The sequence below is a fragment of the Fukomys damarensis genome, unplaced genomic scaffold (assembly GCF_012274545.1).
Source record: "Fukomys damarensis isolate Sample0158 unplaced genomic scaffold, DMR_v1.0_HiC HiC_scaffold_20, whole genome shotgun sequence".
Classification (NCBI taxonomy): domain Eukaryota; kingdom Metazoa; phylum Chordata; class Mammalia; order Rodentia; family Bathyergidae; genus Fukomys; species Fukomys damarensis.
This window is the reverse complement of record NW_022900932.1, coordinates 23,038,028-23,056,290: the sequence shown is the minus strand read 5'-3', so window position 1 is coordinate 23,056,290 and position 18,263 is coordinate 23,038,028. Positions and strand designations below refer to the sequence as shown.

The following is an 18,263-nucleotide window of genomic DNA, read 5'->3' as shown; positions in this document are numbered from 1 at the left end:
AAAAAAAAAAAAAAAAAAAAAAAAGAATTTGCCATAAAGATAAAAGTTGGGCATATAGAACTCCAACTAGGCATGATAAAAAAAAACATCTACACCTTGGCATATAAGAGTCAAAATTCCAGAAATCCAACACAAGAGCAACACATTGAAAGACAATAGAGAAAAGCAATAAATCACATACAAAGGAAAGTTCATCAGAATCATAGCAGACTTCTCAACACACACCCTAAAATGAAGAAAAGCCTGGGTGAAATATATCAAGCTCTAAAAGAAAACTACCTCCAACCCAGACTGATGTATCCTACAAAATTATCTTTCAATAATGATGGAGAAATAAGATAATTTCATGACAAAGAACAACTTAGGAACTTCATGAATAACAAACCAGCACTTCAAAAAAATTCTAAACAATATCCAAGGAAATGAAAATGAGGATCACAACTCCATGTAGCCCAATGGAATGAATCCATCGGGGAAGGCAAGAAATTAAATGCAAAGGGAGAAAAAAAAAATGAACAACAGGAAAAGATCATGACTAGGATAGATCAGTATATATCAGTTATAACCTTCAATGTTAATGGTCTCAATTCACCAATCAAAAGACACAGACTGGCAGAATGGATAAAAAAGCAAAATCCAGCAATATGCTGCATACAAGAAACACATTTAATTCAAAAAGAAATTCATAGACTGAAAATCAAAGGATGGAAAACTATACTTATGCAATAAGAACCCAAAAGAAAGCAGGGGTAGCTATCCTATTTGTACACAAAGTGGATTTCAAACCAAGACTAATTAAGAGAGACAAAGAAAGTCACTAAATCCTTGTAAATAGAATATTCCAAGGGGAAGAGATGTCAATCCTATATATATGCATCAAATTATAATGTACCTAATATTATGTAAAACAAATATTAATGGACATGTATAATCAAATAAACACTAATACAATAGTAGTGGGGGACCTCAATATCCCACTGTCAAAAAAATAGGCAGATCAGGTAGACAAAAAATATCAACAACAAAACACTAGAACTGAAAAAAACTCTTGAACGAATGGACTTAATAGATTTCTACAGAATGTTTCACCCAACAAAATCAGAATACACTTTTTCTCAGCTATATAAGGGTCAGTCTTCAAACAGACCACATGGAGCTCATAGAACATGCCTAAATAAATGCAAAGGAATTAAAGTTATCCCCTGTATACTATCAGATCATAGTGAAATGAAATTGGAGAATAGCAAATGTAACCATAAGAAATTTATAAACACATGGAATTTGAATAACACCCTCCTGAACAACCAATGGATCCCAGAGGAAATTAATGAAGAAATGAGACAATTTCTACAATTAAAAGATAATGCCAATACAACATACCAGAATTTATAGGACCAATGTTAGCAGTCCTACGAGGGAAACTCATTGCAGTGAATGGCTATATTCGGAAAACAAAGTGAGCTCAAATAAACAACCTAAGACTGAACCACAGGCTTCTAGAAAAAGAAGAGCAAAATAAAAGCAAAGCTCTTACAAGGGAGGAAATTATAAATATCAGAGCAGAAATCAATACAAAAGAGACTAAGAGATCAATGGAAAATATATCAAATCAAAGAGTTCATTCTTCAAAGAATAAATAAAATTGACAAAGCCTTATCCAACCTTATCAAAAAAAGGAAAGAAAAGGCTCAAATCTATGCAATTAGGAATGAAGAATGTGAAATTACCACAGATCCAGCAGAAATCCAGAGGATTATCAATACCTACTTTGAGAACCTGCACTCCAATAAGATGGAAAACACAGAAGAAATGGATAGATTCCTAGATACATATGAATTATCCAAGTTTAACCAAGAAGACAAAAAAAATTTTAAACAACCCAATGTCAATCAATGAAATTCAAAACATAATTAAAAACTTACCAACAAAAAGCCCAGGACTTTACTCCTGAATTCTACAAGACGTTTAGAGAACTATTGACACTACTGTTTAAACTCTTCAATGAAATTGAAAGGAAAGGAAAAAAAAGAATAACTGGCACACTCATCTTGCATGGAATATTTTAATTTCCTACAACCACAAGTGAGCCAGGTTCTAGGGTACTTCTAAAAGCATGCCTGACTAGTCAGTGACTTCAGTTTTGCCTAACATTTTTAGGTTTGTGTTCTATTTCTGGTCCATGGGGAAGTTAGTTTTCAAAAACAGCAATGACTTTTTGTATTTTCTCCCTTATGACTTATATTTTCTATATTAGAAAGAAAATGTTTTTGTGAAAATGTGACATTACCCTGATACACTGACTAGAAGTCCTTTTAGGACCATGCCTATTACAGAAAATGACATTAAGGCAGAAATAAAATGATAAAGGAAACATGGTGATTTGCCATATTGAAAATGTACATATTAAATACCTTAATTTTTGTCAACTAAATATTCAGTGACCATCTGCTATCTAGAGGTTAAAAGCATACATTTTTTAACTACTAAACTTAAATGCTAACTTCATTATTTGATCTTTAGCAAGTTACTTTAACTCAGAGTGCTTCAACTTCTTCATTATTGAAGTGATGCCTGAAAAGTTTGTTGTGACTAATATATTAGGATAGTATGAAGTGCTTATATTAATGACTGCTCTAATCACATATATATTTAAATGATTTTTCTTGATTATTCACCACAGCATAAAATGGAGCCAGACTATGGGAGATATAAAAGAAGTTCTATATACATGCATTGCATGTGTTAATTTTATTTTGACTATGAAAGGGAATAAACATAATACAGAGAATGATAAAGCCACTGTGCTACACTATTCCTAATAGTATTTCGTTAATTCTAAAATGTGTCAGGAATTCATATACGACATAATTCATTGAGAACAAGAATAATTCAGACAAATGTCCTAGAGAGATGAGATATAAACCATAACATATGAGACAAATGAAGGGAAAGGACATCTCCAGCTAGGGAAACAATACAATGGGATTAAGGGGTAGAGATGAGTGTGAACCTGTTAGGTGTACTGATGAAAAAGGGCAGAAGATCTGGAATAAAAAGTGAGGGAAACTAACGGATTAGCATGGATGGGATCATGGTAGGTATGTCTAAAAGGCAAGTGGAGTGGCTTTAGACTTTAAGCACATGCTTTCTTTCAGTAAGGAACTTGCTATGCTTTAATATAATTTGTGTGTGTCTTCCAAATATTCATGTAGTACAATCCTGGTCCCCAAGGTGGGAGTTCTGAGTAGTGGAACCTTTAAGAGGTGAGGCCTACCAAATGGAAAATGATTACTTTAGTGGGAATGTAACCTGCTAATGCAGCTCTCATAGAGCCCTGGTTAATTCCTGCAAGAGTGGATTATTTTTTAAAAAGTAAACTTGGCTCCAGAATTTCTCTGGTTTTTTCTCTTGATATGTGATCTCTTCAAAACCTACTTCTACCACTGTAATACCCCATCATTAAGCCTTCACTGAAAGCTAAATCAACAGGGCCCCTCAATCTTAAACTTTTAGCCTTCAAAACTATGAGCTAAATAACTCCTTTTTCTTTATATAGATGTTCCTTGTTTGACAACTTGCCTGTTTAATGACTGTTTGGACTTAATGACCAAGGAACACTGTTCAGATTTATAAGCAGCCTTTTGGTGGGGGCACAATTCTGTATGTCTTGTTCATCAAGCCTCAATGTCTTTGTTTGTACATATACCTTGTTTATATAGTACTGTAATTTTTTTCTGATAGTACCATACAGTATGTGCTATAGTTTTATATTCTATGTTATAGTATTACACATAAAACTTAGGTAAATAAAAGCAAAGTCATCAAATTGGAGTTTGCTTTAACCATTTCTTTGTTCTGAATGTTGTAATGTATATTCTATATGCAATGCCTCATTTACTGACCAATCCATTTAACAATCTAGTCATAGGAACATAACTTGGTTATTAAATGAGGAATGTCCTACATTATTTGGCATTATTTGGTGTTTTATTATAGCAATAGAAAATTAACTAATACCAAGATACTTCCAAGTTCTTCTGTGGGGTAATTATAAAATAAAAATGGCACTTGGGAAATTTTTTTTTTAGTTAGTTACATTTCATCTAATAGGCCATGCACTGAACTTAGTGAAAGGCAACTTTAAATTTGCTACTAAGCATTTTAAATTTAAATTATGAATAATATAATTGGCTTTGTACAGTATATGGAGTTAGTAATATAAGAGAAGAATGTACCAATCCCCTGCTCTTCCAATTATATAGGGCACATTACTATTATTTCCCATTTTTACCCATAAAAAATTGAGAAATACAGAGACATAATCTCATTCAAAGTTTACTTTATATTATTATCAATGGAAATATCCCCTTCTCTCCAGGGGACCCTTAAGCATTGTTTAAACAATGTTACCAATAAGACAAACACCAAAGTCATGCACATAAAATATATATGTCATTATGAACTTACATGGAAATCATGTCGGGCCAATAAAATAGATTCTATTGAAATTAATGTACAGTAATTTAGCACTTCCCAAAGACATATTTCAACCAACATGTTAGAACAGTAGATATGTTGAAACACCTTGGACACCAGATAGATTTTTGGTGTGTCCTTGAGGATTATATTTGCAGTAATAGTAATTCTGGAAAAGCATCAAATGTAACTATAATGACAATGATACCATTAAATGCCACATAATTATTTTAGTATTTTATTTCATAACAGAATCATATTTTATTATCCTAAGATATTTATATTGTACAATTGTGCATAAAATCATCCATCAGAGAATTCAGGGAAGAATGAATGAATTAGAAAGAAATAATGAATTCATCCCTAAATTCTAGATGGGTACAAAGCTAATTTGATCATTATGGTCCTGCCATCTGTTCTTTTTATTTTAAGCATTTCACATTTACATGCCTTCAAAGAAGCCTAAAGACAAGTGGATTCATAACAAACATTTCATTAGGAGAAAAGGCCAAAAAGTATAATCTCTCTTATAAAGGTTTGGTGGTATCTGACTGGATGTTAAAGATAATGAAACTTTTCCAGTAAAGAAGTAATAATCAGACCAAGAAGACATTAGTCAATGAGAAATTAGAAACAAAAATTGTAACAAATCCTATAATATGATGAGCAAATTATTAATGTGGTTTAAAACTGTTTTAGTTGTTTTATTTCTTCCTATTTGGCAAATTTGAATAAAGTATTAAAACTTTTTGTGCCAGTATAATGGATTGAATAGTGTATCTCAAAATTCAAAATCAAGGATCCAGAGGAAATTATGCTTGATTGCAATAGGCTCTAAACCTAGCTCTCACCTTATAAAAAGTGAGGACACAGACAGACATATAGAGAAAGAAGAACTACAAGTGAAGTCAGAGGCAGAATTGATGTAGCCACAAATTGAGCAATATTTGAGAATTTCTGGAAGCTACGAGAAGCTAGGGAGACACAAGGAAGTTTTCTTCTCCCAGAGCCTTCAGGAGGAGCATGGCCTTACTACAAACAACCTCATTTCATACTTCTGTCCTCCAAACCTCTTATTTAAACTTACAGAAAATAAATGCATTGTTTTTAATCACCACGATTTCACTATGACAGCCCTAGGAAACTAGCGCAACTAGTTAGATTTATTTATTTATGTATGTATGTATTTGTAGATTTTGAAATTATTTGAAACCTTGAAGACCTTACACATTCATAAGAAAAAGTTGTGTAGAATTGTGAAGATCTGAAAACCTTTTCACTGAGAGATATAAATGAAAACAAACCCATGAGAAAAGTCAATTTAAAAATAAGACAGGGAGCTAACTTTTCAATTGGGACTACTCATTATAGTCATCTGGTGATCTTAGAAAATAGTAACATGACTAGGCTTTATCCTAGAACAACGAAATCAGAATTTCTATTCTTGGACCCTGGATATTTATTAAAAGCTATCAGGAATTTTAGAGCACAGTCAAGGCTGAGAACTTTTGCTTTAGATGCAAGTTGTTACAGTTAATATGTGAAATCCAGCAAAATATTTTATGGTAATAATTTGATAAGGATATATAAAAGTACTAAAAAAGTAGATTCCACATTTAAAGATGGCTTTTCTCTATTTCTCTGCCATACTCTCCTGGTCATCTGAGAGCCATACAGCACTCAACAGAACCTGGAACAATAAAAGTCGAATTGGGTTGCTGGGGATTTAGCTCAGTGGTGCCACCGCCTGCCTTGCAAGCACAAGGTTCTATCCCCAGTACCGTAAATAAATAAATGAATAAGGTCAAATATATATGTGTTGAATGAATCTGTGACAGACTTATTTTGCTCTAATTCCCCACTAGAACAAAATGTCAAGATGAAGAATAGTATCATATGGGTTCTATGAATTTATATTTTAAATATTCACACTTCAATCCTAGTTTTTGACCTTAAAAGCAACCTCCTGCATTAAAAGTTAAATTTTCTCATAAAGTTCATCAGTATAATTATAATAAGTAATCAGCTACATAAGAAAATGAATATCTTGAGTCAAAATGTGCAAGGAAAATATCAAAACTGATAGCATATTAATTGTATTATCACCAATGTTGAAGTAATGCAGTCAGCAACTGTTTAGAAAAACTGCATTCCAGAATGCCTTTTAACAAGATCCCATACGTACAGAAACTTTTTAAAATTTTACCATATGTCATCTCCATAGTCTTACTATTTTATATGGTAATTGATAAACCATTATATGTTGTTAAGTTGCTAATAGCCTTAGAGAAAAACATAATTTCATAGTCAAGAGTATAAGTAAGGGTATATCGAAGTATGCTGAAAGTTAAGCAGACAGAAATAAGTATTAAGGAAATCATCTTACAATATGAAGGAATTTTAGAAATAATAAATAATCTGGGAAAATATCTCATTAAAAAAAGGAAACACTTTATTTTCATCTTTTCATTATCTCACATAAACTCAATTAAAGCTGAAAAAAATAAAAAAAAGAAATGCCTTGCCTCTAAAAATCTACCAGTGAAGAAAAAAAGTCTACTTGCTTCTTGTGCAAGCATTGAAACAACCATTCAAATATCAAAGCTTACCTCAAATACAGAGGCCTGGACTTGGGGGCTCTCTCATGTCTTAGTGGATTGATAGTACTTCTAAGGACCAACCTCATTCAAAACGATAACAGATGGCAAATTCTACAGTCAGCAGAAGTATTAGAAGCATTGAAATGGTACCAGCAGTCTCCCTAATGGCTCTTGTTTTGGCAGGTGTCTACTCAGGTGCTTGTGTTTTCTAAGCAATGTCTCTGTGTTGCTTTGTACAAGCAGCACTCAACTTTGTTTATGTATTTATGCCATCATAGTACCTACTATACATAAGACAATCACAGCCATTAAAGTCTCTGATTCTTTCCCCTTGTGGTTTATATAAATTATTTGTTTACCCTGAGAGAACATGAATTTTTTATAGGCATAATCTAGGATTGCATCTATCCGGCTTCCTCTCAAATAAATCTTCTATAAATATTCAAACTCAAACTCATATACACCTCAAGGTAACTACATAGTAAGCCCTGTCTGTTGCTTTCACATGAACAATTCATGCTGGCTAAAAGACCTACTTCATAGCCAAAAAGGAACATGAGAATCATATTCTAAGTTGCTTTGATTTGGTCCAACTCTCCCCTTACACAGGGGAAAGGTCACAGATACTCTGTAAATAGAGTCTCAGGGAATTCACTGTAGCCATATCTTCTTAAACTTTCATATGTAAAATTCTTTCTATATACTTGTGAGTGGATCACAATTTCGTTTTAGAGACTTTTCCAGGCATGGAGAAGAACATGATGAACAAAAGAAAAGTCACCACTGTAAAGAAATTGTATTCAATGATAGAATAAATAAATATGAATTCTGTCAGATAATGGTATATGAAGACAAGCAATTAAGAGAGACAGAGTGACTGGGGTAGGGAATGCTACCCTAGGAAGAAGGGGGAAAAGGAAGGCATGTTGGAGGAGGAGACATAAAACAGTGACTATTTAGTTAATGAGGTCAGAGAGAAACTGGAGAAAAGAATGTGCTAGAGAAAATGGGAGAAATAAGATCAGAGAGGAGCAGAATTGGAGTGAAGAGTACTAAAGGATGGTATTGCAGAGGATTGGAGCTGTGGTAGCTCATTCTATGTCAATGTGACAAGGCCAGCAGGGGCTAGGGCATTTAGTTAGACAGTATTCTGGGTGTTTCTGTGAAGGTATTTCTGGTTGAGATTAATATTTAAATTGGGAGACCGAGTAAAGCAGATTGTCCTCCTTAGTGTGAATGAGTTTATCCAATCAGTTAAAGGCCTAAAGAAAAGGGAGGAAAAAGGCCAATACTCCCCCAAGTAAGGGATTCCACCTTAAAATTGAGCAAGTGACACTGTCCTCCCCTTGGGCTCAAACTGAAACAGATTTTCTTGGGTTAGGAACCTATCAGTCTAAGGATATGTAAAGCTACACATCAGATCTCCAGACTCTTAAAGCTTAGACACAAACTAGAACATACCATGGGCTCTCCTCTGAAACTCTGGGTTGTTGAGTCACCCTGCAGTTCTTGGGATTTAGCCTCTATAATATCACATACGTGTGTGTGTGTGTGTGTGTGTGTGTGTGTGTGTGTGTATGTTGTGTTTCTCTTTGCTGTATTTCTCTGGAGAAAAGTGACTAAAGGAGGGGCTTTGGAGTAGTATGATCTACTTAATGTCTGAAAAGATCATTCCTCTCTTTAGCACTACCAGAAGACAGTGGGATAGGAGTAGAATCAGAGAGAGTAACTAAGATGATTTTGGAATCATTTAAATGAGAGAGAAATGGTAGCCTTCACTAGGGATGTAGTGATTAAGGTCCTGAGAAATAGTGAGACATATTTGAAATTGAGCTGACACAAGTTGCTGATAAGGTATTGGGAAAGATGCCAGAAATGATCTCCAGGACTTTTTCCTAAGTTTAAAACATTAATATGCCTCATGAAATTAAAAGTGACTACTGAAGTAGCATTTCAGGAAAAATTTCAAAAAAAAGAAAAGCTCTTGATTATCTTAATACAATTCCTACATCTTATTGAATTCCATAGAAGACTATACTGTTAGGTTCTTTGTGAATTATGAAATATTCCTTACCAATCATGTGTGTCTTCTCTACCACCCCCTCCCTTTAAATGCCAGCTATTTACTGAATATGCCAAGTTAAACCCTATTTACCTGTGAACTTGGATTAATCTACCCAGTTGTTTATTCAGCTTCTCAACTTGCTTGTCCAGTGTATTTCTCTAACTTATTTTGAGGCATATTGTTATTCAAGTATATGATTAATAGGCATAGTATATTTTTTCTATGCTACACCTGTTTCTAGATTATAAAGATCTAGTAGAGGCAGGTACCTCATTCTAATATACACTATAGAAATTATTCTGATAACTACATTTTCTAGTCTAACGTTAACTTATAATTTGACTCTAGCTAGTCACCCTATTTTTTACCTGATTCAAAATAATTGATTCTCATTTTATTATCTATACAAAGTGCTTCTATTTATCAAATTTGCAAATACTACAATAGGAATCATTATATTAAAATTTTGCTATACCCTAAGGGGAGCTTTTATGTATTTTATATGAATGCAGACAAATTAAATAGCCTCTTTACATAGAAAAACATACATATACACTCAATATAACATAACTAGTGCAATATAACATAATTAGGCATAAAATGATATTAATGTTAAAATTTAGAACTTAAAAATTTACATATTTTATAGGTAAAATGTAATGTAATTTTTTGCTTTTTTCTTTTAGAAAGACATGTTTTAAAGAAAAAATATAGAATGTAAACATTATTTACTACAAAAACCATACTAATTTTTAAAAAAAGAGAATACAAAGAGACTAAGACTGAGGGTCCTAATAATTATGCTACTGCTGTATGATGTCCAAAAATCAACCTCTTAATACATTTTTCCATATTGATAAAAATCAGATATTAGAATAGTTCATTGCTCACACTTCTTCTGACTTTATCATTTATAACTGCAATGCTTGAATAGACATCGGTGTGTGAGTATATGTGTAACATATCTCTGAAATCATAAAACATTTTCTCCAGGAAAATTTTCATTGACTATATTTTATATAAGTTGCATAGCACAAATTGGTCAGGAGTAAGCACTTCTGTCATTGGGTAAAAAGACAGTCATTCTATTTGGATTCATCTCTTTAGTAACTAACAGATTCAGTACTGAACAGCAATTTTTAGCACATCAAGAAACAAATGATTTTTAATGTGTTTTTTGTTGAATGTTCCTAATTATTTTAAATATAATCAGTCATGTTATGCATATAATTTTCATAATTATGCTTAAGTATGTTCTTAGCAAAATTTGTGTAATCAAATAACTGCCATATGCAATTATATAATATAAATTATATAAACATATTCCAGTAAATGCAGAGATATACTTACAGAGGACATTTTATTTTATTCCTCCATTTTTCTGTATTATTAAGTATTGATTTTAACAATTTTTCATTTAATTCAAATTACTAAATATCAAGGAGTCTTTATTCTTTTTTTCTCATTGAGTTTTCTGGTACTTTTTAAGTATACAGTGCAGTTACATTTACCATTGGGATCTTGTACCTTTACATGACAGATCTTGGTTCTCATTTTTTCCCCATTCCCCTGCCCTCCCTTCAGCCCCCATCACTTACGAAGACTTTGTTTCCATTTTCTTTCTTATATTTTTTTCTTTTCCCTTATTTCCTTTCCCCTACTTCCCCTGAGTCTTTATTCTTAAAGGAAAAGACAGTAATTCCCCATAGAGAGGATATATTATTAAAATATACCATAAATGGAACATTTGAGGAACAATTATATTAAAATATGATTTTTCTCAGGTTGTTTCAGGGAAAATAAAATCTCTTTTTTAACCCTCAATATACTTGATTATTGACACATTAATTTTACTTTTAGTTATATGCATTCTTTGTTTTATTAAACTCAATTGTATGAATCAATATGAAATTATAGGACATGAAAAAATAAGAAATAAAATAAATTATAAAGGTCATCTAGGACACATCCACCTTATTTTGCATAATGAGAGAATGAGGTCCCAGGAATTTGAGTGTCTTCACCTGGCCACAAAACTCGTTCAAATGGGACATGGGCTGAACCTCAGAACTCATGGCTTGTACAGGTTTTATACTTCTACACCAAGACGATATTCAGCATAGCACTTTAAATGCCATGTTTTAACGATCTGTTTTTGTTTCCCCTGTTGTTATTTCCTTGGTTCTGATATTTTTGAACAAAGAGAACCTACAATAGTGGCTATGATCAGAATTGATCAACATACAACTCTTTGAGAGCTTTAATTTTTTTTCAACATTAGACCATCTTATTAAGAAGAAAAGTTTGTCTCCTAACCTACCAGGGGTGCACAATATAAGTCGACTCAGTGACATCTAATTAAATAATTTATTGAAAAATACTAACTAGATGTTTGAAACATTTATTTTATTTGAATTTATAAAATATAAAAAATGGTTCCATAGAATATATAAATGTGTTATGTAGATATTGATATAATACCAGTGTATTATAAATTTACTGGTGTTCCACCAAAGGACTATTTCAATGTCAAGCTTTCTTTCTATACATTCATCTATCTATTATCTTTAGCATTGGGGATTGAACTAAGGAAGTTCTGAGTCACATCCCAAGACTTTTTTCTTTATTAAGTTTTTTTGAGCCAGGGTATTGCTAACTTGCTCAGGTATATCTCAAACTTGCAATCCTCCTTCTTCAGCCTCTCAAGTAGCTGGGGCTACAGATGTGTACCACCACACCAGTTACATTTTATTTGTAGGAGAGTTATCCTTTTTCAAATAATTGTGGAAAAAACAAAAAGAATGCATAGAGGTAGTAAACTAACCCTTTCAAATACATTTTCATTAGCTCTAGCAGGGATATTTTCTCTTAACTTTATTTAAAACCATCTGTGTATTAGCTTTTGGTTATTAAGTAAACCTTCTCTGGGTTTCTAGAGGCTCCATGGAATAGAGTTGGTTTTTTTTTCTAATGAAAAATTCATAGAAAGCTAATAATTGACTAGTGCTAAACCAGTAATAAGGCTGAAGTTTTTAACTGTATATTGTCTTATGGAAAATAATGCTGTTACTCAGAGCATTACAGAGAGGAGATACAAAGATGGATAAACAAACTGCATGAGCTCAAACATGTCATTTCTATGGGTATAACTTTGGTTTCAGAGAAATGAAAATATAGACCAGAGGGAACTCAAAACACCTTCATCTTCTATCTTCTGTGAGGTAGGTAGCCCCTCTAGCTAACACTGAGATGAAAAAATAGATCTCATGCCTAAATTCAAGCCTCATGAAGCCATTACTGGTAATCCATTACTAGTTATTAATGAGCAAAATAAATAAAATACTCTGAACATGCACATGATTTTGCTATGTCTTTTGAATTCAGTATTTTTCAGTGTGGAAATGTGAATTTACATTTCAAAAGAATAGCTCTAATTCTCATTCTGTCCGCATTTCTGCTACACATTAATTCCTCCCTTCTGGATATCAAGCAGAAGTATTATCAAAAAAGTCTTTTAACTTAAAATTATGTAATGCCAAATATTTTGATGTTTTAAATTTGAAGATGTTTAATATTTATAATGTACCCTTTAAGAACTAGGTATACTCAGTAAAGATATTTAGTATTTATAATAATAACTACTATAATAACCATCAGTATGTAACCATAGTTAAATTACACTATCCTAAGCTCTGGACATTGATGCAGAGTCCCTAATCCTCAACAAACTTATGATGAAAATAAGAGGGACAAAGTGGTACACAAAACAGACAACACAGAGGCATTAGATGCTAAACATTTTAAAATGAAAGAGATACTGAGCACCTACAAGTTCTTCTAAATGCTAGGAAAAATGGAAGAACTTACTTGCTGAAAGAGATGAAACTTACAGTGGGTTTTAAATAAGTGACAAAATGGAGGTTCAGAAATTGCAAACTCAAATGCTGATAAAAGTCAGCTAGTTATGGTGGCAGTGTTGCCATGTGTTCAAGAACATCTACTGTAACAAATTCTGATTCTTTAAATATTGTCAATTAATTCATTTGAAAATCATTTAAATTTTGTGTTAGGCCAATAAAGCAATGTGTAGTTACAGTTCATCTGACCTTTTCTTTGTCATGTCCTCAAATATAGGAGCAGAGATAAGAAAATTAGAAGGGCTGACTGAGCTAGATGGCTATGATGAGACTAGTTACAGGTAAAATAATATTCGGAAGATTACTGAGTGAAGTAATTAGTGGAGAAGATAAACAGGGGCCAGATTAGGACAATTTTGAATATGAATTTCCATTTCCATCTCCATTTATGCTGTAGACAAACTAAGAAACAGTGTGATTGATTTATACCTTATATAAAGTTAAACTTTCTTTGTATTGAAATTAATACTATTTGCCAAGTTTAATTGCTAAATGTAATTCATGGCACCCTCAAAATTTTAAAAGTGTCAAGGAGCAAAACACCAGACAATACCTCAAAGACATGTGGCTGTTAGTATTTTTTTTTCTTTTTTCTTTTTATAATTTATACTACCAGGTAATCGTGAAATGTTGATTTAAAATCCACCAAGACTGTACTATTTTATATCACCATGTTCGCTTCTAACATATTACTGTCTGGTTCATATTTGATAATTACAAGTAAAAAGATTTAATTTTTTGCTAGAATTTACCATGGTAATATTTCAAGTAAACAGTGTGCCATCCAGCTTGGTTAAGCAACTAGGCCATGTTTCAGCTGTGAATAGTTTTTAAACTTCATTTTATGAACATTTGGTGTTTCCTATAAACTGGTATTCCAATTTGTAAGAGATACATTATGCAAATTAGGAAATTAGTAACAAACTGCTTCTGATGCTAGTCATTATTACTGTATCTTATTTGCCACTTCAGATCTGCAAAAACACAATGATGCAGTAAAATATACTAATGGACATTTTGTTACTGCTTTTAATGGACAACATTTTATTGTAATGTTAAATTTACTACAAAACTTGAGAATTTAAAATACCACCCATTTTCTACACAATCTAATAAAATTCAATTTTCCTTATCCCGGGAGAAAAACAAAGGCACAATATATTGCACATATATTCAGTTGAGCTCTAAAGTATCTCATTTATAGAATATTCAGTCAAATACAGTGTCACCACAAGAGTTGTGAACTTCAGTGGAAAATTGAATGATTTTCCTTCTTCACACTATTGAGGGACATTCCAAGTTTTAGGCATGCCTTTTTTCCTCAGTCTAATTTCAGCCTCTTTTTTCTTTTGATTGTTTCTATTTTTGCTCCACACACTGGTGCCAAAGGCCCAGTATGTAATTCAGTTTGTTCCCTTTTGCTGAATATTTGTTTATTGCTTTTCACTTTAGCTCTCTCTGACCATCAGTTAGTTTCTTTATTTAAATACAACAACTAAATCATAAGTATTTCTATTCGGAATATCCTCATCAATGTCTGAAGAGTGTCCACTGAGCTAAAAACTACCCATAGAAGTCCAAAGGAAACCAGATCACACAGTTGATATACAACATGGACTCAAGACAGAAGCTGCTGACTTCCTACATTTTAATAAAAATCATTCTGAAATACATATTAGAAACAGGGTTTTATTTGCTTTGATTTGATGACTTTGTTTGTATGTTTACCTTTCTATTTTGACAGCCATAAGAGTTATAAAGTCATTGACACAAAGCCCAGAGCCAACGTGAGAAATCCCCAAGAAAGCTCATGCTCCTTTATTATAGTCAAACACCAAGAGAGAATCACCACATAAATTGCATTCATTAATTTAAACTATATTCAACAATATATTTTTCTCATTTTAGTTCATAAGGAATTTGAAATGACCATATGCCACCAAAACTTGTATTTGGTATTTTTGTATTTTTATAAAACTCTGAAATGTACAGAAAACTCAAATCATTGAGTTTTGCTCTGACTTCAATGAGCAACAAATTCATTTTTCTTGGTAAAAGAAAGATATCAACCAAAGTTCACTCTCTAGATTGAAAAATTTCCCAACAACATTCTAGGAAACCTAGAAGATTTTTATTCCTCTATTGAGATATACACAGAAAAGAGAAATAACACTGGCAGTCTGTCTTTCATTTTGTTATTTAATATATCGGAAAGGGCCATGTGCTTTGTGGGCTCAAAGAGAGGCATGGGAAAAAACATCATTCATTATTTTTTTATAATCATGTGAATATGTAAAAAACTACTTGAAGCTTTGGCTTTTCAATAAATCCTTTAGTCTCACAATTTAAAAGTGTTTTAAGGATAACAAAAGAAAAATCATTGTTACACCTGAATAAATAATAAGAGTGTAATGGAGTATTTTTGATATACAATAGAGTAATTTAAAATTTTGCTGAGTTTTTTTCAAAATATATTCAAAAATATATTATAAAGTTCCTATGTGTGTGTGTGTGTGTGTGTGTGTGTTCCCACCCAGGTACCGGGAATTGAACTTGGGTCCTTGCGCTTGCAAGGCAGGCCACCGAACCACTGAACTAAATCCCTGGCCCAGAATTAAATATTTAGATAAAATTTATAAAAGGAAGAGAAGTCTGAAACACTGTCTTTCTAATTTAATGATTTGTTTATGCCAGTTAGTAAATTAGCAGGTAGTATACACCACAAATCTACTATGCATATATAGGATAAGCAACAAGTGTCAAACAGACTTTCTATTCTCTGTTCTAGAAATACAGTTCAAAGCTATATAAGCAAAAAGTAAGGCTTTTTGTTATTTTAATTAGCTTCAGGTACTCTGAGAATATTTAGTCTCCTAATGATTGAGGAACATGAATGCTATAAAAACAATTTGCTTTTAAGGAACTTTTATTTTAAGATCTTGCTCTGTATTGTTTTGGTTTGGTTCTAGGGAGAATAGTTTATTTATACATTCTAATCAATCAACCTGCCTTTATTAGTCTTATTGTACTATCCACTGTATATGGAGAACAAAAAAAAAATTTAAGTGACTTTTTTAGTGATAAGGAAGGTCACTTAAATGATAACATTGCTTGGTCCTCTCACATGTGAAATGTTTTTATTCAAAAAGTAAAATTACTAAACTTCGGAAATTTCTACAAAACACATTTGGATTCTAAAAAGAAAAATATTTAAAAATATGTCAACTATTGGGGCATGATAGTACATGCCTATAATCCCAGCACTCCAGCACCTGGGAGGTTGAGGCAGAAAGACTGCTGTGAGTTTGAGGCCAGCCTGGGCTACATAGCAAGTACATAGCCCCCCCCCAATTTATATATGTATATATACTACTTATAGAAGTTAAATAATGGATGTATATCTCTTTCAAGTGACTGTATCTTGATTTTTTAAAATAAATAAGGTAATCTCACAAGACTAAGACAAATAGAAATATTCTGTAAAGGTTTAAAAAGGCCTCCCTAAGAAATAAATAGGATAGGAAACTGAATATATAAAAGACAATGCCACATCCTCAATCTGTGAGTAGAGTATTGGTGAGCTAAAGTCTAGTTCATCGTGCATAAAAAGTACAAATGCTGCTATCGGGGAAAATATTTTTCAATTTCTTTTTCATCAGTTATCTTCCCTATTATAAATCTGGTCACTTAGCTTCAGTATTCATGGCATTCATTTCACTTGATCTTAGCCAAAAGGCCGAGAAGCGATATGGCATTCATTTCAAATGGGAATGCTAGTCTTCATGAAATAAAGATATGCCATAATAAACTTCTTTTGAATAATCATACTTGGGAAACATATCTTATCCAAAGAATAAATGGAAACAAGTTTCTATGAAAATTTAGTAATGAAAAGGACAAATAACAAAGTTAAGTAAGTAGTTTTTCAATGGCACACATGCATTGCTTTGGAATCTTCACTTGAACAACTATCAAACGATAAATGATAGAACTCATCTGTAACTAGAATTTATTAGGGATTCTGTAATAATCATAAATGTCAGAGTTTTGACTATGTGACTATAAAATCATTGCATATCATAAATCTCATACAAATATTTCCGACTCATGAAATAGTCTATCTTCATTGAAAAAAATATTTGGATCAATCAATTGCACTGCTCAAATGCAAATGGTATTATATTCACAACTGAAATAATAACAACCAACAAAATATTAAGCAATTTGAAAGCAAAATCTTTCTTTGATATCCTTTTTTTTTTTTTTTTTGTGGTCTGGTGTAGATCAAATCCTGGGCCTTGTGCAAGCTAGACAAGCACTCTACTACTAAGCTATATTGCCATCTTATTTTTCTTTCAATTTTATTTTGAGTCAGGGTCTAGCTAAATTGCCAAAACCAGCCTCCTCCCACCTGTAAGCTAAAGATTACTTAAACATCCACTTTTAATCTTCGTTAAGACTCCATTTATTTGGGGGAGTAGTTTTTGGTTTTGTTCTTCCAATACATTTTTTAATTTAATCCATGGTGTGGTTGTCATTAATCACATTTTATGTTTGAGGAAGTAAGACAGACATTAAAAACTGTTCTAATTCACACAGCTATTACTTATAAATACCAAAACTCACATCAAGAACTTTCTCATTGTAGAATTCATGTTCTTCATCCCTACTTCATATTCTCTCCTGAGATTATATGATTTAAGACATTACTTGTTCTCTTTTCAATCTACCTTCTCCCTTCACATTCACTTACGCACTAGTCAAAGGGTGCCGATATAGCTTTTGCTATGTCTCCTTCTTTTCTGTATTATTTTCTCTTGCTTCTCCCAGTCAGACAGGCAAGTGTCAACTCTTAAAGAAAAAATTCAAAATTCAATCTTGAAATCTCACCTATGGCAAATATAATCTGTGCATTGTATTTTTACTTCCCTTTTCCTGGTCTCTGTGCATGTTATTTCTCTCCTTTCTCAAGGGCTTCTTAGTCGAAGGATAAGTGAGTCTAGATCCTCCCTGAAGCAGATGCCAAAACAGGATGAAACACGCAAGCCTTTTCAGCAGAGTAGCAATGGCTGACAGAACTGTCGGATGAAGTCTGACTTAAAGATAGGGAGGAGAGCCGGGATTTAGCTCAGTGGTTCCGCTGTCTGCCTCGCAAGCGCAAGGAACGGAGTTCAAACCCCGGTACCAAAAAAAAATAAATAAATA

At 32.5% G+C, this 18,263-nt stretch overlaps 1 protein-coding gene across 4 annotated transcripts in view; it reads right to left on the bottom strand.

Moving 5' to 3' along the window:
- Positions 1–18,263, bottom strand: part of Ctnna3 (catenin alpha 3) — a 1,561,788-nt gene that overhangs the window by 821,308 nt on the left and 722,217 nt on the right. Inside the window, exon 1 of one of the 4 annotated variants that reach the window (XM_033766564.1) lies at positions 7,086–7,141. The exons of the other annotated variants lie outside the window; for them this stretch is intronic. The gene's annotated coding sequence lies outside the window, so the exon portion shown is untranslated. Of the gene's footprint in view, positions 1–7,085; positions 7,142–18,263 lie in introns of those variants that run through there. 4 annotated transcript variants of the gene reach the window in all.